This window comes from Callithrix jacchus, chromosome 9, assembly GCF_049354715.1.
Source record: "Callithrix jacchus isolate 240 chromosome 9, calJac240_pri, whole genome shotgun sequence".
Classification (NCBI taxonomy): Eukaryota; Metazoa; Chordata; class Mammalia; order Primates; family Cebidae; genus Callithrix; species Callithrix jacchus.
Window position 1 is genome coordinate 40,516,945 of NC_133510.1, and position 24,116 is coordinate 40,541,060.

Below are 24,116 nucleotides of genomic sequence, written 5' to 3' on the forward strand. Positions count from 1 at the left end.
TTTCTATATCCTAAGAAACTTTTATCTCTGCCAAATTCACAAAGATTTTTTTTTTTCATCTGGAGACTTTATAAAACTTCTGTTTAGGTCTATGCTCCATTTGAATTAATTTTTGTATATGGTGTGAGGCAAGGGTAGAGATTCATTTGTTACTGTAGAGAGATACCTAGTTGTTCCAGAAGTATTTCTGAAAGACTTTTCTTTTCCTGTTGGGTTGCTTTGGCACCTTGTCAAGAACTAAATGGCCATGGTATGCATCTATTTTGGGGTTCTCTATTCTGTTGACTTGTTTGTTGATCTTTATCCCAGTACCATCCAGTAAAGTTTTGATTACTGTGCTTTAGAATAAGTCTTGAAGTCTAATCATGTAAATTCCCCAACTTTATTACTCTTTTCTAAGACTGCCTTGAATATTCTAAGTCCTTTCCTTTTTCACAATTTAGAGTCCTATGAATAAACCTGATGAGTTTTTATAATTTTTTTGTTTTTGTTTTATCAATTATGTTTTCTGGGCCAGGCACAGTGGCTCATGCCTGTAATCCTAGCACTTTGGGAGGCTGAGGCAGGTGGATCACCTGGGGTCAGAAGTTCAAGACCAGCCTGGACAACATGGTGAAACCTTGTCTCTACTAAAAATGCAAAAATTAGCCAGGCATGGTGATGTATGCCTGTAATTCCAGGTACTAAGGAGGCTAAGGCAGGAGAATCGCTTGAACATAGGAGGTGGAGAGTGCAGCAAACTGAGATCATGCCACTGAACTCCAGCCTGGGCAACAGAGCGAGACTCTGTCTCAAAAAAAAAAAAAAATGTTTTCTGAATATACTGAAATGACTTTTCTCATGTTGTCATGAGATGAATTTTTTTTCTTTGTTCTGCTGATGTGGTAAATTGCTACTATTACAGTGTTGCAGTCTATCTCTACCTTCAGAGATACTAATGTTTGTTTAATATACTTGGAAGCTCCAGTGTTGAATGCATAGATATTTGTAATTGTTACATCCTTTTGCTAAATGGACCCCTTTGTCATTATGTAGTGACCTTCTTTGTCTCTTTGCAATCTTTGATTTTTGCCTCTATAGGTGAGGTGGGTTTCTTGTAGGCAGCATATAGTTGGGTCTTGTTTCTTCATTCAGCCACTCTATGCCTTCTAATTATAGAATTGAGTCTATTTATATTCAGGGTTATTACTGAAAAGGTAGGAGTCACTAGTGCCATTTTCTTGCTTATTTTCTGATTGTTTTGTAACTCCTCTCTTTCTCTTTTTTCTTTTCTTCCTTTTCTTACTGTCTTTCTTTGTAGTTATTTTCTCTGCCAGTATGTTTTAATTGATAGCTTGTTATTTTTAGTGAATCTATTGTTGATTTTTGTATTGTGGTTATCATGAGGCTTACAAAAAACATTTCATAGGTATAACACATTATTTTAAAGAGATTATAACTTATCTTAGGTCACACACAAAAAATAGGAGCAAGGAAGGAAAAACACCCTCTATACTTTAACTCCACTCCCCCAACACCCATTTTGACTTTATATTGTCTCAATTTACTTATTTTATGTTGCTTATCTCTTATCAAGTTGCCGTAGGTATTATTATTTTTAATTGATTTAACTTTTGGATTTATTCTAGGGTTGTAAGTATTTATAAGTATATAAATACACAGTTATGATATTATTCTGGATTTGTCCATATACTTAATTTTACCTATGACCTTTATACCTTCAAATGTTTTCTTTATTCACATTAGTGTTTTTTTCTTTCAGAATTAATAACTACCTTTAGCATTTCTTGTAAGATGAGTCTGGTGGTGGTGAATTCTCTCAGGTTTTGTTTGTCTGGAAAAGACTTTATCTCTCCTTCATATCTGAAGGATAACTTTGCTGGGTACAATATTATTGGATTTTTTTTTTCCAGCAGCACATTGAAAGTGTAATCTTGGGCCAGGCATGGTGACTCAAGCCTGTAATCCCAGCACTTTGGGAGGCCGAGGCAGGTGGATCATGAGGTCAAGAGATCGAGACCATCCTGGTCAACATGGTGAAACCCCATCTCTACTAAAAATACAAAAAATTAGCTGGGCATGGTGGCGCGTGCCTGTAATCCCAGCTACTCAGGAGGCTGAGGCTGGAGAATTGCCTGAACCCAGGAGGCGGAGGTTGCGGTGAGTCGAGATCACACCATTGCACTCCAGACTGGGTAATAAGAGCGAAACTCTGTCTCAAAAAAAAAAAAAAAAAGAAAGAAAGTGTAATCTCACTCCTTTTTGGCCTATATCATTTCTGTTGAGAAGTCTCTTGTCAGATGAATTAGAGCTCTGTTATATGCTATTTGTTTTTTTTCTTGCTGCTGTTAGGATTTTCCCTTAAAAGAGAGAAAGAATCCTCTCTTTGTCATTGACCTTTGAGAGTTTGACTATTATATGCCTTGGGTTAGTCTTGTTTGAGTCAAAATGTTTGGTGTTCTGTTATTTATCTTTTTCTCATATTTTGGAAAGTTTTCTATGATTGGTTTAATAAGGTTGACACCCTTTGTCCTCCTTCAACTTGCTCTTGAACACCAATAATGTTTAATTTTATCTTTCAGTTAATTTTCTATATCTTGTAGGTGATCTCTGTTTCTTTTCATTCTTTTTTTCTTCTTTGTCCTCTAACTGTGAATATTCAACTAGCCTGTCTAAGCTCACTCTTTCCTCTGTTCAGTGCATTTTGCTGTTCAGGGCCTTTAATGAATTTTTTAGTCCAGCAAATATATTTCAAGATTTCTGTTTGATTTTTTAGAATTATTTCAATCTCTTTGTTAAATTTTTCTGATAAATTAATCAATTTGTTTTCTGTGTTATCTTGGAGGTCACTGAGTTTTCTTAAAACTATTATTTTAGACTGAGCATGGTGGCTCATGCCTATACTTTCAGCACTTTGGGAGTCCAAGGTGGGAGGATCACTTAAGGCCAGGAGTTTGAGACCAACCTGGCCAGCTAAACCTGGTTTAGTTTGAAACCCCGTCTCTACTAAAAAATACAAAAATTAACTGACTGTGGTGGTGCATGCTTGTAATCTCAGCTACTCAGGAAGCTGAGGCACAAGACTTGCTTCAACCTGAGAGATGGGGGTTGCAGTGAGCTGAGATTGCACTACAGCATTCTAGTCTGGGTGACAGAGTAAGACTCTGTCTCAAAAAAAGAAACCACTATTTTAAATTCTTAAAGAGTTTATATATTGCCATCTTTTAAAGATCAGTCACTGGTTCCTTGTTTTGTTTGTTTGAAAAGTTATGGTTCCCTGATTGCTGTTGTTTCTTGTGGATGTACATCTATGTCTTTGCATTTAAGGATTAGCTTTTTATTCCAGGCTTCTCTGTGTGGGTTGTTTTGGTTTGATTGGATATGTTTGCTTACAGATTCATTGTAATTTATCTATTTAGACTTCTTTTTTTCTTGCTAGGTCACTGCCTGCTTCTTGGCACTAGATGGCACTTTAAACCCAGGTTTGCTACAGTTCTAGTAAATAATCAGTGAGTCCCAGCTCAAATAGGGAGATGTCAAATGAAATCTCCCAGTAGTGCAGGACGGCTGCCTAGGGTGTTCTGCCCAGAGCACAAACCTGTGGAATGAACCTCCTGCATCATGGTGCTGCGAAGATCTGCTCTGATTTGTGTCTCATTTGGCTGAGTTACAGAGTTTCCAGAGCTGAGGATGGTAGTCTCACTTCCCTCCGATGTCTCTGGCTGCCTTCAGGGATATTTCTCCTTTCAGGTACTCCTGATGCCTCCCATGGGTTAAGGCAGGGATGGATCTCCTGCCAGAGAACCCAAGATGGTGGGGAAGGTGGTTGTCACCTCAACCTCGCTTTTTCCAGTGTGGAAACTATGAGTCAGGGAGAAATTTTCCGTACACTTTGTGCTGAGCAGACTGGGAGGAGCGGCATTGTGGACATGGAAGCCTGATTCTCTTACCATCTTATCAAAGCGTGCTGAGCAGACTGGGAGTAGTGGCATTGTGGACATGGAAGCCTGATTCTCTTACCATCTTATCAAAGTGTTTCACTTCTCTGTGGCCCCAGGAACTGTCTCATCTTAATTCAAGTTCTGAAATATTGCTGGTAATAATCTCAGCACTATGTATTTGTTTTTGGTTTTCTATGAAAGAAGTAAAGTCAGCTTGATTCTATGCTGCCATTTTGGAACCTCTGGTGAAATTTTGATTAAGAAATATTCTACAAATGTTTTTATATTTTACTTCCTTTTCAATTATCAACATTCTGTAGCCATGTTATTGACAAGCACTTTCACATAGCTCTATACACCTCACCACATTGTTCTCACTCCCTTTCATAAATAGGAATTACTTCTAAGCCTCTGATTCTATGGACTCCTCTTGCTTCATCTCTCTCAACATTCTTTGTATTCCATCATCTGGAACCCTGTTTTCTCTTTCTCTAAATTTCACTGCACTTTTTCTTTAAAATATAAATGAAATTATTATCCTGGACCTAATGATCCTCTACTCTGGCTTCACATAATGGGCAAAGTCCATCCTAAGAGTTAGGAATTTCTAATTTATTTACCTAGTACACCACCTAGCTCTCTCTTTACACCACTGGCTGTCCTGGCTCTCTTTTTACCCTGGGCTCTGCCACTGACTGTGTGGCCTCCAGCTAGGAACTTAACCATCAGAGCATCAGTTTACTTATTGTTAGGTGAAAAGATTAGACTAGATCAGGGTTGTGCTTTTGTTATGCGATGGTGGTAGTTTGTTTTTTGTTTGTTAATACCAAACAATCTAATGAAATTCATGAACTCTCTTTCTAGGATAAAGCACATTCATACCACATTTTGCAAATAATTTCCAAGTGTTTACAAACTTCCCAGAGCCTATTCATGGAGTTCAGCCTAACAATCTTTAGACTGAATATACCACTTTCTTAATAGTCTCTCTGGTCTAATTCCTCTTAAAATTAAAAATTAAAAAATTGCAATTTCTATTCCTGCTAATAAGTCATATCTAAGAAAAATGGTTCTGATATCTCTCAGCCATATTCTAATAATCAGGATTTTTAAAATTCCTTATGCTAAGAAGTTAAGTGGTTTAGGCAAAAAAAGCTCCGTAAATTTGTTTCTTTGTCTCCTAAAATAAAAGCTAATCACTTGTAGAATTTGTTCGCATTCTTGCTTTGGGTAATTGCTCCAGCCATGTCAAATGCTCGCTCCTTCTTTGCCTTCCACCATGACTGTATGTTTCCTGAGGACTTCCTAGAAGCAGAAGCCACTGTGCTTCCTATATAGCCTACTGAACCATGAGCCAATTCAATTTCTTTTCTATATAAATTACCCAGTCTGAGGTATTTCTTAAAAGCAATGTGAGAACAGACTAATACAGAAAATTGGTACTGAAGACTGGGGCATTGCTATAATAATATCTGAAAATTTGCATTTGGAATTGGGTAACTGGTAGAGGTTGGAAGAATGTCTAAGTATCAAAAAAAAAAAAAAGTAAGATGAGGGAAAATTTAAAACTTCCTAGAGACTTGTTAATTTTTTTTTTTTGAGGTGGAATCTTGCTCTGTTACCAGGCTGGAGTGAGGTGGTATGATTTTGGCTCACTGCAACCTCTGACTCACAGGTTGAAGCAGTTCTCTTGCCTCAGCCTCCCAAGTAGCTGGGACTACAGGTGTCTGCCACCACATCCAGCTAGTTTTTTGTTTTTTTTTTTTGGATTTTTAGTAGAGATGGGGTTTCACCACGTTAGCCAGGATGGTCTAAATCTCCTGACCTTGTGATCTGCCTGCCTTGGCCTCCCAAAGTGCTAGGATTACAAGGGTGAGCCGCTCTGCCTGGCCTGAGACTTGTTAAATTATTGTGATCAAAATGCTGATAATAAAGTCCAGGCTGAGGTGGTATCAGACGGCGATGAAGAACTTGTTGGGAACTGGAGCATAGGTCATTTTGCTATTATTTAGCAAAGAAACTGACTTCATTGTGCCCTTGCTCTAGGGATCTATGGAATTTTGAATTTGAGAGAGATGATTCAGGGTATCTGGGGAAGAAATTTCTAAGCAGCAAAATGCTTAAGATGTGGTCTGGGCTGTTTCCTTTAACAACATATACTCATGGGAACAAGCAAAGAAATGACCTGAAACTGGAACTTACATTCAAAAGGGAAACAGAAGTTTGGAAAATTTGCAGCCCAGCCATGTGGTAGAAAAGAGAAGCCTATTTTCTGGGGAGGAATTCAAGAAGGCTGCAGAAATATGCATAACTAAAAGGAAGGCAAATGTTGATAGACAAGACAATGTAGAAAAGTGTTCCAAGGCATTTCAGAGACCTTTGTGGCAGCCTCTCCCATCATGGTCCAGAGTCCTAAGAGGGAAGAATGGTTTCCTTGACTGGGCGCAAGGCCCTGCTGCCTTATGTAGCCTCAGGACACTGCTCCCTAAATCCCAGCCACCCCACCTCCAGCCATGGCTGAAAGGGGCCCAGGTACAGCTCTAGCTACTGCTTTAGAGGGTGTGAGCCATAAGCTTTGGCAGCTTCCATGTGGTGTTAAGCCTGCAGTTGCACAGAGTACAAGAATTGAAGTTTGGGAACCGCCATCTAGATTTCAGGGAATGTATGGAAATACCTGGATGTCCAGATAAAAGCCTACTGCAGGAGTGGAGCCGTCATGGAGAATCTCTACTAGGGCTGTGCAGAGGGGGAAGTGTGAGGCTGGAGCCCCCACATAGAGTGCCCACTGGGGAACTGTCTAATAGATAGGCAGTTGAGAAAAAAGCCACCATCTTCCAGACCCTGGAATGGCAGAGCCACTGACGGCTTGCCACCATGTGCATGGAAAAATTGTGAGCACTCAATGCTAGCTCTTGAGAGCAGTCATGTGGCCAGAACCCTGGAAAGCCACAGGTGCAGAGCTGCCCAAGGATTTGGGAGGCTACCCCTTGTGCAAGAGTGCCCTGGCTGTGGGACATAATGTCAAAGATTATTTTGGAGCTTTAAGATTTAATGACTGCCCTGCTGGGGTTCAGACTTTCATGGGACCTGTAGCCCCTTTCTTTTGGCTGATTTCTCCCTTTTGGAATGGAAATATTTAGCAAATGCCTTTATCCCCATTGTATCTTAGAAGTAACTAACTTGTTTTTTATTTTACATGCTCATGGGTGGAAAGGACTAGCCTTGTCTTGGATGTGACTTTGGACTTTTGAGTTAATGCTGGAATGAATTAAGACTTTGAGCAACTGTTGGGAAGGCATGATGGTATTTTGCAATGTGAGAACATTAGATTTGAGAGGGACCAGGAGTGGAATGCTATGGTTTGGATCTGTATCTCTACCCAAATCTCATGTTCAGTTACAATCCCCAGTGTTGGAGGTGGGGCCTGGTGGGAGGTGACTGGATCACGAGGGCAGATTTCCCCTTTTGGTGTTGTTCTCATGATAGAGATAGAGTTCTCATGAGATTTGGATATTTGAAAGTGTGAGGCACCTTCTCCTTTCTCTCTCTTCCTCCTGCTCTGGCTATATGAAGTGCTTGCTCCCCTTCTATCTTCCTCCGTGATTGTAAATTTCCTGAGGCCTCCCGAGAAATTGAGCAAATAGCAGCATCATGCTTCCTTTATAGCCCGTGGAACCATGATCCAATTAAACCTCTTTTTTTCTTAAATTACCCAGTCTCAGGTATTTCTTTATAGCAATGCGATAACAAACTAATACAGTAATATTTCTCCATATTTCAGTCTGTTCCATAAATTGTGACCGACATGTTTAGCAACTTGAAACTCCCACTTCTATATTTATCTGGGCATGCTGTGTTGAATTTAAACAGTTATGTTGTAAATAACATAATTTAAAAATATTTTTATATTCAAACAACAATTAATAATTGGTAAAGTGGGAATTATATTGCAAAATTATTGTGATGTATTTACCTTTTAAAAGTATAACTTTTCTAGCTCTATCACTGAAAATGGCCCACAGCAAAATTTTCCATGTTAGACTCATATGGAATAATTTGATATCCACCTTTAGAACCCTAAATGAGGTCTCTAATACACCACTGAAAGGACCAAGGCTTGGTGAAAAGTAGATAACTCCGTATCTTGGTGCCCATAATAGATTATTTCCAGAAAGCAAAATGCTTTCAGACTATGACTTTGTGGGGTGGCAGTGAGAAGACAAGAACAAGCTTAAAAAATCTTCCACTGGAGATATTACAATTTGAACAATACAAAGGAAACACCTAAAACTATATTTCATTGGAACAAGTGTGAGAAAAATCATGATCATATAATAGTATTCCAGAAAGGATAAACCATAAAGTGTACTAAAAGAACTACTGCTTCTTTCATAATCTGTCAGTGAATCTAAAACTGTTGTTTGGCTATCTGCTGTCTCCTCAAGACACTTCTTGAGGGTGCTTCTGTCAGGGCAGAGAAGTGAAGAGAAAAGTAAGAATGCAGAGCACATGCAAAAAACAAAGCAACCCAACGTTGCTATGCATTCAGCAAACATTCACTGAACACCTCACACTCAGCTAAGCAGGAACGGTGAGAGTGCAACACAGGAGTGAGGAAGCCAGGATCCTTGCCATCGGGGGATCAATCTCGTAGACAAGGCAAAATCACATTCACCCAAAGATATCTATATTCTTTACATTTTAAGATTTCTAAAATGTGACTTCATCTTACAATCATGATGCCTTTGACTGGGTGAAATACAGTAACTACAGCACAGAGCAGCATCGTGCCCTGAGAGGTGTGCAGAGCCTACAGCAATTAGGACACTGGACCAAGGTCAGGATGCATGTTAGAATCACCTGGGAAACTTTTTAAACTACCTTATGCCCAGATCCCATTCCAGATCAACCAAATCAGTATGAAAGAGTGGGCCTGGACATTTGGGTCAGGGAGGCCTGCAGGGGCACAAGGACCAGAGTGTTAAGACCTTTTGGGGAGAACCGTGCAGAGGGTGGCTGAGGGTTACCTCCCTAGAGGGACGAAGCCCTGAGGATATGCAGATGATTCTTAAGAAAGTGCTCTTTCTGCCCCTTCTAACCCCCGAGACCACCACCTGGGTCTGGCAACAGTGTGAGCACATGTCTGGAGGATGTCTGATTTGTAGCTATCAAGTTGTGCTCCCGCTGCACCCATGGGAAATGACCCATCTGCCTGTCGGGTAGTGGCCTTGCTGTGAGCCAGGGCCATATTAAGAAAAGAAAGAAAAAAGGAACAGCAAAACACTGTGCCCCTGCACAATGTCTTCTCCTCTCTTCTGCCCTCCCTCTCCCAGGCTGTCCTCTTTTTCCTCCACCTGTAGTTTGCTCAGCCCCCTCCCCTCCACCACCACCCCCGACCCCGTTGAATAGTGCTCCATATCTGAGTCAGTGGATGTGAAACAGAGCGTTATTTCTCTTTACCTAATTTTGTGGAAGATCTACTAAAAGAGGGTGGAGGGTGTGTCTGTTTAGCAGGAAAAATATGTTTTTAACATGAATGATGTTGAGAAATGTCCTATGACTTTCAGTGTTGGGCAAAGTAGGGAGAAAACTGCGAGACAAGCCTGGCCAACATGGTGAAACCCCATCTCTACTAAAAAAAAATACAAAAAGTTAGCTGGGTGTGGACGCGGGCGCCTGTAATCCCAGTTGCTCGGGAGGCTGAAGCAGGGGAATCACTTGAACCAGGGAGGCGGAAGTTGCAGTGAGCCGAGATTGCACCATTGCACTCCAGCCTGGGACAGCCCTGAGGTTAGCAGAAGCCTTCCAGATGGTGGAAGCCAAGGTCCTTGGGTGGGACAGGGTAAGGTGTGTGGCTAGAGGGGAGAATCTGTGTAGCAGGAAAGTGAGAAAAGATGCCAGAAAAGGAGACAGGGACTCCACTGTGTGTGGCATGGGAACTGGACTTTGACTTCCATTTCACAGTGAAGCAACTGAAAGTCATGAGCAGGAGCACAGCCTGGTTCCAGAGAGGGCTGGAGAGAGATGCTTGCTGGTCATGTTTGTCTGCAATCTCCCACTCTTCTTTCCTCTCACTCTCTACTCTATGTAATCCTGGCTCACAGACAACTCATCTCCATGGACAAACAGCTCTGCTCCATTGACTGGTCCTTTTCGAGAGAAAGAAACCCTGGAATCTCTCTCTCTCCCTGGTGTTGTAGTGAAATAGAGGGGCTTATAGATGTGGCTGCAGTAGACCTGGGTTTGCATACCAACTTCACCGCTTACTATCTCTGCAACCTTGGGCGGTTGCTGCCTGGGTCTGGGTTTCCTCAATTCCACAATGAAAGCACTGGGTGAGCCTGCCCACCTTCCAGATTATAAATGTCTATTGAAAGCCCAATTTGGTTTAGCCCTCCATGACTTTATTCTGAGACAGAGAGGAGGCTTTTGCAGGCCCTTTTGTTGCTGACTCAGGGCTGCAAGCACAGGACATGAGGGCTTGATAAGTAAGTGTTGAATGAAAGAACAAAATAATGCAATGCATGAATGAATGAATGGTTAGCTTTGCTTGGAAAGCGTTGGTAAGCTGAGACCAGCCCTAGCACTGGTTCTGGCTGCCTGGGGTTAGCACCTCAAGACCCAGATGACTCTGATTTCCCCACAGAAATCAATACTGGAGAAACCATCAGTGACTGCACTTCCCTGGTAGTCTTTTGGCTCACCCTTTCTTTACCTGGTCTGTCTTGCCGTTTCCCATGACTGCCATCCAGAGGAATCTCTGTAAGACAGCAACAACTTGGAGTTGGTCAATGTGAATGTTTACACCCAATTTTATAGACAGAATGTGTTTTATCACAAATTCTTTTTTCCTGGGCACTTGCTGTTTTGATCTGTAGTGTTAGAACAACTGTTGGGTTTAAGCCTTTTATCTTCTGGTTGCCAGAAGCTACTTTCAGCCATGACACTATGCCAGAGCTGTGTTCTTCGTGCCAGCACTGTGCCAGTGGTTCACATTTCGTCCCATGCTCACAACAGCCTACGAGGTCAGCACGATTAACCTGTGTATGAGAGGCTGGGTGATTGGCCCGAGATCAACAGCTAGTGTGGTAATAGCAGAGCTACGTGTGTAATGTCAAAGCCTACTTTTCATTATCAGGCACTCAGTAATGTTCACTGAATGCACAGAATTGAACATAATCTTTCATTTCTTCCTTTTAACCTTTACTACTACGGATAGAGAATAGTGGCCTACCTTTTGGAAGTGTCCCATTTTTATTATTTAAAGAGGCAGCATAGTGGCAATTAAGAGCATGGGTTCTGGAGTATTTGAAACTGCAGGGTACAAGTGTTTGCTATGTGGGACCTTAGGCCACTTAGCTCACCTCCTTAGGCCTTGGTGCTTTCATGAGTACAAATGGAATAAAGGTACTTAGCTCATAGGATTGTTGTCAAGATTAAATGAGGTATGTGTATAAAGTGCTTAGTGTGATGCCTGGTGCAGAAGAGGAGCTCAATAAATATTAGCTGCTATCACTGTCATCTTCATTGTCATGAATATTCTCCTCTGATTTTCGCAAGATCCTTCATGTAATGCCATTCACAAACAGGAAGCTCATAAATAGTATTCTGATCCTATTTTTAAAGAATGCGCAGTTGGCAGTTCAAAGTGCAGAAATTAGAGATGACTGCTGGAGATGAATTTCTTGGACAGAATAAGATGTGCTTTATACCTAAAGAAGATCCTGAATGAATTTTTAACATTATTTAAAATGTTAATGTAAATTCTATATTGAAATTAAATTATAAGGAACATGTCCACTATTTCTTCAAACAAATGGATATCTTCATTTGTTGATCTCACTTTTCAGTCCTTTATTTGTTTGGAGTTACATCATAAACTTATTTTAATGAATTTTTATTAGGTAATGTATGGTGATCCTCCTTTAAAAATGGCACTAAGATGTTTAAAACAGAAAACAATGGATCTGTGCCTCACCCCAAACTTGCTCCCCAAAGGATCACTCATAATTTCTTTAGTTATTTCTTCTAACATTGACCTTCATATTTCTAAGCCTACTTGTATTGCTAATTTGTGATTTTGTAATTGAGTACCTCATTTTTAAAAGAAAATAATGAATTGTTTTTTCTTTTTTCTCTTCCCCCACCTTCTACTTAGCTTTTTAGGAATGCAGTTACAGTTCTCTCCACCACACACTCCCTACACAGTAAGCTCATCTAACTATGTGTCACTTACAAGTTCTAGAGACAAACCTTGGAGCAAACCAGGTGCCTCCAGAACTCTCTCCCACCAGGAGATTACCTCAGGACAACGACCAGTTTACAGCCTAAATTGAGGAGATTGCCTCAGTTGACAACCGAGCTCTGCTTGTGATGGCACTAGCCACACATCCCGATACATAAGACATCTGAAGCAAGTCTCATAGACCCCGCACTCCTAGCCCCCTCCCCTGCATGCCATTCACACCAGCTTCCTCTTTAAAATCCCTTGCCTGCTGCCCTGAAAAGTGAAGTGGTACCTCAAAGCAGGACCCTATACTACTTCCTCTTAGCTAGGTCTGGGATAAAGTCAGTTTCTTTCTATCAGAACTTGCTCTTGTTAATTGGACTCTGCAAGCAGCGATAGACTGGACCTGTGTTCGGTTACAATTTGCCAATTTTAGATAATATATTTTGACTTACAGTAGATGAAAATTACATTGCTATTATAGAACCAAACTGGGGTCTGCTCTCTCAGCACAGGAAAACCAGGTATCTCCACTGATGTTTTGCAGCAACAGGAAAAGCATTTATTTGTAAGGTGCCAAATAAGGATGACCAGGCAGCTAAAAGAAAAAACTCATGTGGCTAGAACTGCTAGTAAGAGGGAAAATGATGTAAAAACAGAATTAGAGAGGAAAGCAAGGGTCCAGATTACTGAGGGCATTGGGTGAGATAGAGCAGGAACCCCCTTTCCAGAGGCTTGAAAACCCCAAGCGTGAAAATAATAATCTGGAGTTCTTTAAAGGGAAATTCCAGGCACCTACCTAGCCCCAGAAGTAAATAAGAAATTTGTCAGACAAGAAGGTGATAGGAGTCTAAAGCAATAGCCAAGGAACTTAGAGTTCCAGAGATGTTTGCTTTCCTTATGGAAATTAAAGACAACATCTTAACATATGTCCCGAGTTGTCTCTCAGAGACTTGGACCCCATTGAGGTTCCTCACTGAATGGATCCAGTGGCCTGTAGATCTCAGATAAGGGGGAACTGAAGACTGAACTTTGACCACATTCTTTGTCCTAAAATTTTTCCAGAGGGGCTTAGAGCATGTCACACCCCCCTGGGGGACTCTGGGGACACAGAGCCAAACAATATCATTCTGGTTAATATTTTTCTGCCAATCCCAATTTTTTTTTTTAAAGCTTCTCTTCCTAAACCAATTGCAAATGAGAAAATCTTTGAATGTACCTATAACATGTATGCTTGTTTCAAGATATCCCATCCTTTTAGGCCTAAAGCCAACATGTAACCTCCATGTATTGATTTACAATTTTGCCTGTAGCTTTTGCCTGGGCTACATGCAAAAAAGCAATACATGGAGATCACATCTACCCCTGCCTGTAAAAATCCTTGTCTGCAAGCCATCCAGGAGCGCAGGTCTTAAGCTTGAGCTGTCCCGATTCTGCTTGCTTGGCACGCTGCAATCAGTGTTTCACCTTCTCACACTGCTATCCCAGTGTCAGTGATTGGCTTTGCTGAGCCAGGTGAGCAGATCCAAGTTCAGTTCTATAACATCTCTCTCTTTTATCTTAAAATAACCCGAGTTTATTTTTGGCTTAAGAGCCTTTGAACTTTCTATTCTTGAAACACTCTTACTCAGATATTCATGAAGTTGTTCTATTTAGGGGAGAAGGAATTGAGAAAAAGAAAATTAAAACTGATTTTCTTTTTTTAGGCTTTTGGATTAATCAACTTGGATGGATAATAGTTTTCCATTTACTAAGGCGTGAATACTGGAGGAGGAGATGTGAAATTTGAGATGTCTGTTACTAGGTTACGTTTATACAGTGCTTAAGTATTGTACAACAAATTATCCTGAAACTTAGTGGCATAAATCAGCATTTATTACCTCATTGTTTCTGGAAATTAGAAATCTAGTTGTGGATTAGCTGGGTTCTGTAGCTCTGAGACTCTTGCAGGGCTGCAGTTCTTGGACTCAACTGGGAAGGAACGTCTTCCTAGCTCCCTTGGGTGGTTGCCAGCAGAATTCAGTTTCTTGCAGGTTGTTGAACTGAGGCTTCATTTACTCACAAACTGATAGCCAGAGGTCTCCCTCAGTTCCTTACCACATGGGCCTCTCCATAGGGCAGCTCACAAGACGGCAGCTGACTTCATGAGAGAGAGCGAGACACAGTGCTAGCAAGATGGAAGTCACAGTCTTTAGTAACCCTAATCACAGAAGCCACATTAAATCTGTATTAGTTGGGGTCCTCCAGAGAAACTGAACCAATGGATACATATGTATATTTGTGTATATATTTATATCTATGTATATAGAGAGATGTATGGTGAGGGATGAGCTCATGTGATACAGAGGCTGAGGAGTCTCATGATCTGCTGTCTGTAAGCTGGAGGCCCAGGAAAGCCAGTAGTATAGTTGCAGCCTAAATTTGAAGACCTGAGAACCAGAAGCAAAGATGTTCAAGGGTAGGAGAATATGGATGCCCTGGCTGAAACAGAGAGTAAATTTGTCCTTTTTTTTGAGAAGGAGTCTCACTCTGTCACCTAGGCTGGAGTACAGTGGAACAATCTCAGCTCACTACAACCTCTGCCTCCTGGATTTGAGCGATTCTCCCACCTCAGCCTCCTGAGTAGCTGGGCCTATAGGCACGTACCATCACATCCAGCTAATTTTTGTATTATTAGTAGAGACAGGATCTTGCCATGTTGGCCAGGCTGGTCTTGAACTACTGACCTCAAGTGATTCACATGTCTTGGTTTCCCTAAGTGCTGAGATTATAGGTGTGAGCCAAAGTGCCTGGCCAATTTGTCCTTTCACTACCTTTTTGTTCTATCTGGGTCCTCAATGGATTGGATGATTGCCCACTCGTGTTGGTGATTGCAATCTTCTTTACTCAGTCTACTGATTCAAATGCCAATTTCTTACGGAAATATCATCAAAGACACACTGAGAAATAATGTTATACTTGCTATTAGGCATCCCTCAGCCCCATGAAGTTGACATGAAAAAATTAACTGTCACACCCTCACTTTTGCCAAATTCCATGTATTAGAAGCAAGTCATTAGGTTCAGCCCACACTCAAGAGGAAGGGATTATACAAGGGCTGAACACAAGAGGTGGAGATCATTGGGAGCTATGTCAGAAACTGTCTATGACAGGTATGTGGGCACTAGCCCAAATGCTTTACATGTCTTAAGTCACAGAATCCTTCCAGCACAAGTTAAGTTAGATATGTTATTATTTCAGTTTGACAAATGAGATTTCAAGAGGTAAAGTAACTTGCCTGAGGTCAAACAGCTAAAGTCAGCTGAGTATGGAGATTTGAACCTAAGCTGTCCTGACTCAGCATCTGTATTCTTTTTTGGGGGTGATGAGGGGGATACGGAGTCTTGCTCTGTCACCCAGGCTGGAGTGCAGTGGCGTGATCTTGGCTTACTGCAACCTTCGCCTCCTGAGTTTAAGTGATTCTCCTGTCTCAGCCTACTGAGTAGCTGGGATTACAGGTGTGCATCACCACACCTGGCTAATTTTTGTATTTTTAGTAGAGACAGGGGTTTCACCATGTTGTTCAGGCTGGTCTCAAACTCCTGACCTCGTGATCCGCCCACCTTGGCCTTCCAAAGTGCTGGGATTACAGGGTGAGCCACCTCGCCCAGCCAGATCTGTATTCTTAACCTGTTGGCTGCATTCTCTGAAATGGAGGTGTTCAGTAAGAGCTGGAATCTGGACTTCTTGGGAAAGATTGGACTGGCAAAGAGAGTTGGAGGATGAAATTAACGAATCCTAGAAGAATCACAACTGATTCTCAGTTCGATTCTCTTTTGCACCCAGATTCCTCTCCAGCGCCAAGGAGATAAGCTTTTCTCCTAGCATCTCTATAACAGTTAAAAGGAGGCCTAGCTCAACAAACTCCATTTTGCTCCTTACACCTGCTTTCCCCGCCAGGTGATAGCTTTTTGGTTAACTAATTTTGCTTATCTCTGCATGTAGGCCAAGTTAATGATGGAAGGAATGTAGCTTGTAGTTTGATTTCAAAGCAAGATGGTAGTATGCTAGTCACTTCCCAAAACTAACCTCTAAGGAGATAAAGAGAGTGTGCACGCAGGTAACAATATTATATTAAAAGTTTATACGATTCTAGCTTTCACTCAGTTTATGAAAAAGTAAAATAATAATAAGATATATAATTAAAGATTTATAGGAGCATTGTGTCCTCAGCAAGGACAAAGAAGTTTCCCAACTCCCCCTCAGACCCTCTTTGTTGCCCAGATGCCTGTAATCATCAGTCACTTCTTGACCTCAATCTCTTCCTTCTACCCGCTTCCCTTAATGTTGAAGGGACTGGAAATGCACATTACCTGAAGAGGGTCCTTTAGGACGTAATTTGGCCGTCTTCTCAGTTTACTGGCTTTCTGAAATTAACTGAGTTATTGCCCTCTTGCCACAACACCTTGTCTCTTGACTTATTGGCTGTCGTGCAGTGAGCAGTACCAGCTTAGACTCAGCTACATTATCTTGTAGTATTCATCTGTTCCCTTGCTTTCGACAAGTATTTACTGACCACCAACTATGCGTAAGGAAGGTACTAGATACTAGGGAATGTACTTTTAGTTCTCTGGATATAAAAAATGAAATTTAGTTTGAGAAGTTTTTGAACTTGTTCAAAGCATCTACTTAACTATCATCTATTTCACCTTGAGCTGTCTTTCTATTAAATGTACCACTATTAAATGTTGTGATGGTACTAGAAAATCAGCAATTTGTAAAGCATTTGCACAAATTCTAACAAGGCTTACCATTTTGGCTTTTTCTATTACCTACTTAGCAATCAAAGCAATGCCTTAATTTAACATATGATACTGAAAATAATTTTATAATATTTCCAATTAAGTTAATTTTCACATTGCTTTTGTGCTCTTTGTCATTACATGAAGAATGATGAATTCTATTTTACATTTTATGAGTGAACATGGCGTGTGTTTTTCCATTTGGGTCACTAATAGCTCTCTATTATCTAATTTCAAAAATACTGAGTTCAGTACCCAATCTACAAATTATACAGTAACCACTTCTCCAAATGAACCACAACTTAGAGTTAAGTTCACAAGCCATTTCTTCATCTGTGCAAGTGTGTAACAAGCCAAAGCTTAATGGCTCATTTCCGTTAAGTAGGTTGCACAAAATTTAGAAGTTATTAACAAATATGACTTACAACCATTACAGAAATTAAGAAAAGATGAAATTACAGTTTAGACCCATATTATCCAATTCCTAATTTAGTCAGAGATCTCTGAAGTAACAACCCTCCTTTTATTGAAATAAAATACTTAAAAAATAGGAACATTATTCTGCTTCTAATCTCTGCTGACAGTTACAGGGAGAAATATGTTATAAAAACCAGCCTATGAAGAAGATCAGGAAAGAAAGTAATGTTACCTGGAAATCTAACCTACTAAATTTTGATAAGCATATGAGCCACCAATCTAGTTACACTGTTGGAAATTCTGATAAAAAGCAGCTATTAATTTCTAAAGGATAAATCTGACAGAATCTCGGGATAATTCCATTTGGACTCCTTATTATTTGAGATGGAGTCTTGCTCTGTTGCTCAGGCTGGAGTGCAGTGGTGTGATCTTGGCACATTGCAACCTCTGCCTTCTGGGTTCAAGCGGTTCTCCTGCCTCAGCCTCCTGAGTAGCCAGGACTATAGGTGCATGCCACCACACCAGGCTAATTCTTTATATTTTTAGTAGAGATGGCGTTTCACTGTGTTAGCCAGGATGGTTTCCATCTCCTGACCTCATGATCCACCCGCCTTAGCCTCCCAAAGTGCTGTAATTACAGGTGTGAGCCACCGAGCCCAGCTGGACTCCTTTTTTTAAGCTTTTGGGTTATGCTATGGAAATATTCTGATGATTTACATGGTTGTGCCAGAGTTTTAAAATTTGTTTATTAGAACTGTGAGAACTTCCTTTACAAAAGTGCTCATTTTTATGTAGCTAAGAGACCCAGTACAGATCTTCTTCAAAGAATGTCATCAACACATATTAAATAAGAAATTAGCATACAAAAGGATTCACATTTTACTGCTGAAAGTGCTCTCTGGATCTAAATCAGCCCATCAATCAAGGCTTTCTTAGACACTGACTAAAAGGTTAGCATAATCTTGAGTACTGTGGGGCTTGGAACTCTGTATCTGCTGAACACCAGGATCTAATGAGTAGCTTTATCAAATAAACAGCTTCCTGGTGGCTCCACTTCTGAAGATTCTAATTGGTGGCTTCTGGCATGAGGCTCTGAGGAATCTGTTCTTTTGTTTGTGTTTTTCTTTTGTTTTTGTTTTGTTTGTAATGTCACAGGTGATTCTGATGATTAGTCAGAACTGGGAACCATACCTGCAATGGTTCCCAAAATCTGGTCCCTGGACCCACATTATTTAGATCACCTAGGAATTTATTAGAGATGCAAATTCTCAGGGCTGTGAATGGAAAATAAAAATCTTGGGACCCCAAACTTACTATGCCAAAGGGTAAGTGAAGCTTGGGAACTAAGTCACACAGAAACAAACAAAAAACTGCCTTCCTTTTTGTTGCCAACCAGATAGCTGCAAAATAGAAGGTCACATATCTTCCCAGATGGCCTCCCTCACAAATTTTTCACAAGAAAATTCCCTGTGGGCCCCCAAATCTTTCAGAATATATATATCCCTCCTATAAACTTGCCCTAAAATATAGTGCCATTGAATCTCACCTTGGCAATGTAAATTAACAGCTTATTTTCACAGGTAGGGGACAAAGATAAGACTAGACATTTCTCCACTTACCCCAAACAAATGCATAATTGACTTCTGTTCGGTAGAAAGTCCCGCCATCTTTCCCCCAGGTTTCTTGCCCCCACCCTCCCCCCAGGCTTCCTGCTGCCCTGAGAAAAGCCCGCCAAGCCTCGGCCTATCCTGAACCGACAGGTAACCCTCTGAGCCACCTCAGCAGTCTGCCCAGAGACAGACAGCCTATCCTAAGCTCCTACAACACTCCGCCAGCCCTGTGTCCACGCCCCGTCCACCCCCCCTATAAAACCCTCCTACCCCAGCTGCGCAGTTGCAGCCAGCCCCATTCTCCTTCCTTTCCTGGCCTACCCGCTGGTCCCAATAAACCTGAACTCGGCTTCCAACTCTCGAGCTGTTATTTGGGGTCGGGTACCGGGCAGGGGTCTACAAGGGGGTCACACAACTTCTTCCTCTACTCTGTGCTTACTTTATCTTATGTAAAATTAGATCTACCAGCATAAGAAGAATGCATAATTGACAATTAACTTTAACCTCATCACTCTCTCTTTTCACATGTGAAATGTGGATTCAGTGAGTACTAATAAGTGCTAATAGAAGCCTCACAAGAATGTAAACATCTTACAGCCTATCCCCCAGCCTTTTTTTTTTTCTCCTTGCCCTCCTATCTGCTCTTTCCTCTTTAAATATTGAAATCTTCAAAACCCTCTTTGGAAAAAATACAGACCCTAGTTTCTACTGTAACTTGTGTCTCTTTTTCCTGGCCACATCTTCAACCTTGGCAAAACAAACCTCTAATTCGATTGAGATCTGCCTCAGCTACTTTTTGGTTCACAGGCCCTATTCAGACCCACTAAATCATAGACTCTTGAAATAGGAATTAACAATCTGTGTTTTATCAAGCCCTCCAGGTGATTTTGATGCTTGTTACAGTTAGAGAATCATTTTAGATTTTTTATCTACTAAGCCCAATGGCTTTTTGTTCATATTGAAGATGGATGTCAGTGTTCTTTCTTTGTTGCAGAGCTAAGGAAATAGGACTTCCTTTTTTCTCTTTGATTACCTAGCCAGACATTATATCCTTGGGGGTTCTCTAACTCTTAATATGCCTGAAAAAGTGTGGAGGGGAAGTAGCTTTCTCAGCTTCCCACTTCCTTGCTGCTTGGGAAGACAAGAGTATATTTAGACAGGCCCTTCTGCTTCCAAGGAAAATAGGAAGGAGATAACAAATGATAACCAATATGAATATGTGTTAGAAGTTCTGGGACTTTAAAAAAGCCTTTCTGTCCTGGTCTTGTACCCTGTTTTTATTCCTGAATATGGAGCTTGCACCCTCCCCACTTTCTCACTCCTCCTTTAGCAAAGCTTTATGACTCTTCACACCAATTCAAGGTCAAAAAGAAAATACAGCCAAGCAAAAATGGGCTCTTTCAGCATAAATTTCATTTTTACTTGTTGATGGAAACAAAATTGCAAGAGTTAAAGAAAGAGGAAAGAAACATGAAATGTGCTTCAACAGTAAAGACAGGTTTACTTTAGATAAATATGAGAGGGGCTTCTGGCTGAATTCGGTTAGGAGCACTTTCTCTTACAGACCAAGAGTATATATTGGTTTTAGGGTGAGGGGGCTTATTAGAAGCTTGGAATGTTTCATTGTGAGGGAGAATTTTTATGGTGGGGTTGGAATGTCTCTGGGAGGAGAGGAGTTTATCTTGGGGCAGATAGCTTTCTGGACAGAGGGTGGTTATCTCAAGGGTGGCATCTTCCCAGCCAGAGCAGAGTTATCTTGGGGCTAGTATGTCTCTGGTTGGGGAGGAGTTTGGAATATTTCTGGTTGGAGATGTTATTTGTGGTTTATGGTTGTGCTGACCTTAGCCATTAGGCTGATGCCCTTTGGATTTAGATAGTTTTTTAAGTTGAACTTTAGAATAAGGGGCTTGTCCAAGATGATGATACTTTTGCTCTGTCAAAATTTATTTACCATCTTCTGGATTTCTCTTGATGGATCATTTAGTATTGCTACAATGAACATTAACTGTTATATACTGCGACAAACGATGCTATGGACTTTAAAGATTGAAGATGTGTTTAGCCATTAAATGATCTAAGATGTCTAGGATTTTATTTCTTACATTTATTTCTGTCTTTCTTTTCACTGCCAAGTGATCAGAAAATCTGCCTAAATATCTTTTCCAATATTATTTTCTACTGCTTTGAATTTTTTACTTTTAATTTGGGAGGGCTGGGAAACCAGAAAATCAGTTTGTTACAATTATGTTTTAAATGAGTACAGCAGATTAAGTTGTGTGATACTCAATGCTGATGAAGTTGTATTAAAGTTAGAGCTTCCTGATTGTTTGAAAGCATTAATGTAATCCTTTGAGAAAGCAATTTGGCAACATATAACAAGATCCTTAAAATACTTATATTCTTTAATATCATATTCTTTTTTCTAGAATTGATATAAGAAAATAATTTATTGCCAAAATATTTATCCACAATGAAATTTTAACATAGTTTATAACAAGGGAAAAGTGTAAGTGATCTAAATATTTAACAAAAGAGTTTTCAGGTAAATTATAGAACCTTTAATGAAATTGTATATAACCATTAAAACTGATTATTATATACAGATTATGAAATAACTTTATCTTATGATACATGAATATGATAGAACATTAAATGAATGTAATTCCCACATTCACTTGAGCGCTTAGACATAATACAAAAATAATGCATATTTTATATGAGTTAACTCATTTAAACCTCACAAAAATCTTCTAAAGTGAGTACTATTGTTATATACATTTAATAGATGAGAAAACTGTCACCAAGGGTTTAAGGAACTGGCAAATAATTGGCAGAGCTGAGATTCCAACCCAAGCAATGCGGGTGCAAGAGCCTGTGCTTATAACCCCTGGGCTTTAAGCAGACACACCTCAGTTTATGCGTGGTATCCCAGCATGATTATTTATAGTGTCCCATTTCATTCTTAGAAGTCACAATTTGAATGGTAAATCGTATGGTTATACTAGCTCTGTGTGAATACACAGCCATGCTCAAAAAATAAGAAGAAAATTATCAATAGATGAGAAACTTTGGGGATTTTCTGAGACTAAAGCCATGTAGAATCAGAAGAAAGAGGAAACTGATAACCCAAACAGCTGAGGGAAAGAAGAGCATGATCACAAAGAATCAGTGGCCAAGTGGGCATAATGCCTGGAGGCTGTCAAAGCCAGGATGGCATCCGCGAGCAACTTGTGTGAGAAGCAGTAGTTTACTATAGCAGGAATACTGAATTCCGTTGTAGTTCATTGCAAAAATGCTCACAATACATCTCCCAACAAGAGAGCTGGGAGATGTGTTCCCACCCCTTTGAATCTCGGTTGGCCTTGTGGCTCTCTTTGACTGAAAGAATGTGAAGAAGTGACACTGTGAGTTCTGGACACTGGCACCAAGTGAACAAGCTTGGGCTAGCCTGGTGGAAGATGAAACCATTTGGAGAAGGACCAATGTGCCCCAGCTGACAGCTGGCCACCTGCCAGACATGCAAGTGAGGCTACTTAGGGTTTCTACTTAGGCCTACCCAGTGGACCAGCCAACTGCCAACTGACTGCATATCTAACAGCTGACTGCGAATTCATGAACAAGACCACAGAAAAACTGCCAGGTTGAGCCTAGCCCAAATTGCTGACCTGCAGAATTGTGAGTTGAAGAACATTGTTATTTTAAGCTTCTGAGTTTTAGGGTAGTTTAGGATGCAGCAAAAGCAAACTAATATACCAAGAAGCCCTTGCAAATATCTCCAACTTCCACCCCTCAAAAGTCCAGAGAGTATTTCTTTGGAGGTGTCTGCAAGAGGCAGTAGCAGTGCTTAGGACAGAAGAGCTGTGACTGTATGTCTAAATTCACTTGGGAAAAATTAAAATCAACAGAGCCTGGAAAAATGAGCCATGAAATATCACAGCCAATAAGATATGTAGTTTCTTCTAGAAGATAAATCATATGTATTATAAGAACATGGAAAATTTTGCCAAATATCTAAGTGAACTCTGTCTCTATCCAGGAATTATTCTTACTGTTATTTAATGTTGCTGTTAAAAAAGAAGAGCATAACCATTAGGCCTGCCCCTCAGCATAACTCAGATACTAGAATTTCAACTGACTGTTGCTACAGCCCATAAATTTTGTGTCTGATGGGTAACAAAAAGAGTTAGAACGCTTTCTCCCTTGGAAGCAGACACTTGGTTCTACCCACCGGTTTGGCTACAAATTGTAGGAAAAGATCCTCTTTCACTGTCAAGATAATAAGATCTGGTCAGGCATGGTCACTCATGCCTGTAATCTCAGCACTTTGGGAGGCTGAGGTGGGCAGATCACCTAGGTCAGGAGTTTGAGACCAGCCTGGCCAACATGGCGAAACTCTGTTTCTAATAAAAATTACCCGGGGGTGGTGGCATGTGCCTGTAATCCCAGCTACTCGGAAGGCTGAGGTGGGAGAGTTGCTTGAACCTAGAAGTCAGAGGTTGTAGTGAGCCGAGATCATGCCACTGCATTCCAGCCTGGCGACAGAGTCAGACTCCATCTCTATAAAAACAAACAAACAGAAAAGAACATCATAAGATCAGAACTGCTTACCATTTGGCAAAAATTAATCTATCATACTAGTAGAGGGCGATTTTATTTCTTGTTGAGTTGAAATTCATATAACATACAGTTAGCCATTATAAAGTATACAATTTGGTGGTACTTAGCAATGTTGTACAACTACTTCTTTGGAGTTACAAAACTTTTTATCACGCCCAAAACATCTGTACCATTAAATATTCACTCTCCATTGTCCCCTCCCCTCATTCCCAGTTAACCATTAATCTGCTTTTTATTTTTATTACAGGATTTGCCTATTTTGGATATGTTATACAAAAGGAATCATTCAATATGTGACCTTTTGTGTCTGGCTTCGTTCACTTAGTGTAATGTTTTTGAGGTTCATCCAAGTCATAGGATGTATCAGTACTTCATTCTTTTTTGTGGCGAAATTATATTCCACTGTATATATATATACCCAGTTTGTTTATCCATGCATTTGTTGATGGGCATTTTGTTGTTTCCAACTTTAGGCTATTATGAGTATGCTGTCATAAACATCTGTGTACAAGTTTCTGTGTGG

At 40.4% G+C, this 24,116-nt stretch overlaps 1 protein-coding gene across 1 annotated transcript in view; it reads right to left on the reverse strand.

Annotated features, from left to right (window-relative positions):
* The window catches only part of LOC108593124 (uncharacterized), a 59,236-nt gene that overhangs the window by 13,190 nt on the left and 21,930 nt on the right, over positions 1 to 24,116 (reverse strand). Inside the window, exon 2 of the mRNA XM_054238229.2 lies at positions 23,391 to 23,533. The gene's annotated coding sequence lies outside the window, so the exon portion shown is untranslated. The remainder of the gene's footprint in view (positions 1 to 23,390; positions 23,534 to 24,116) is intronic.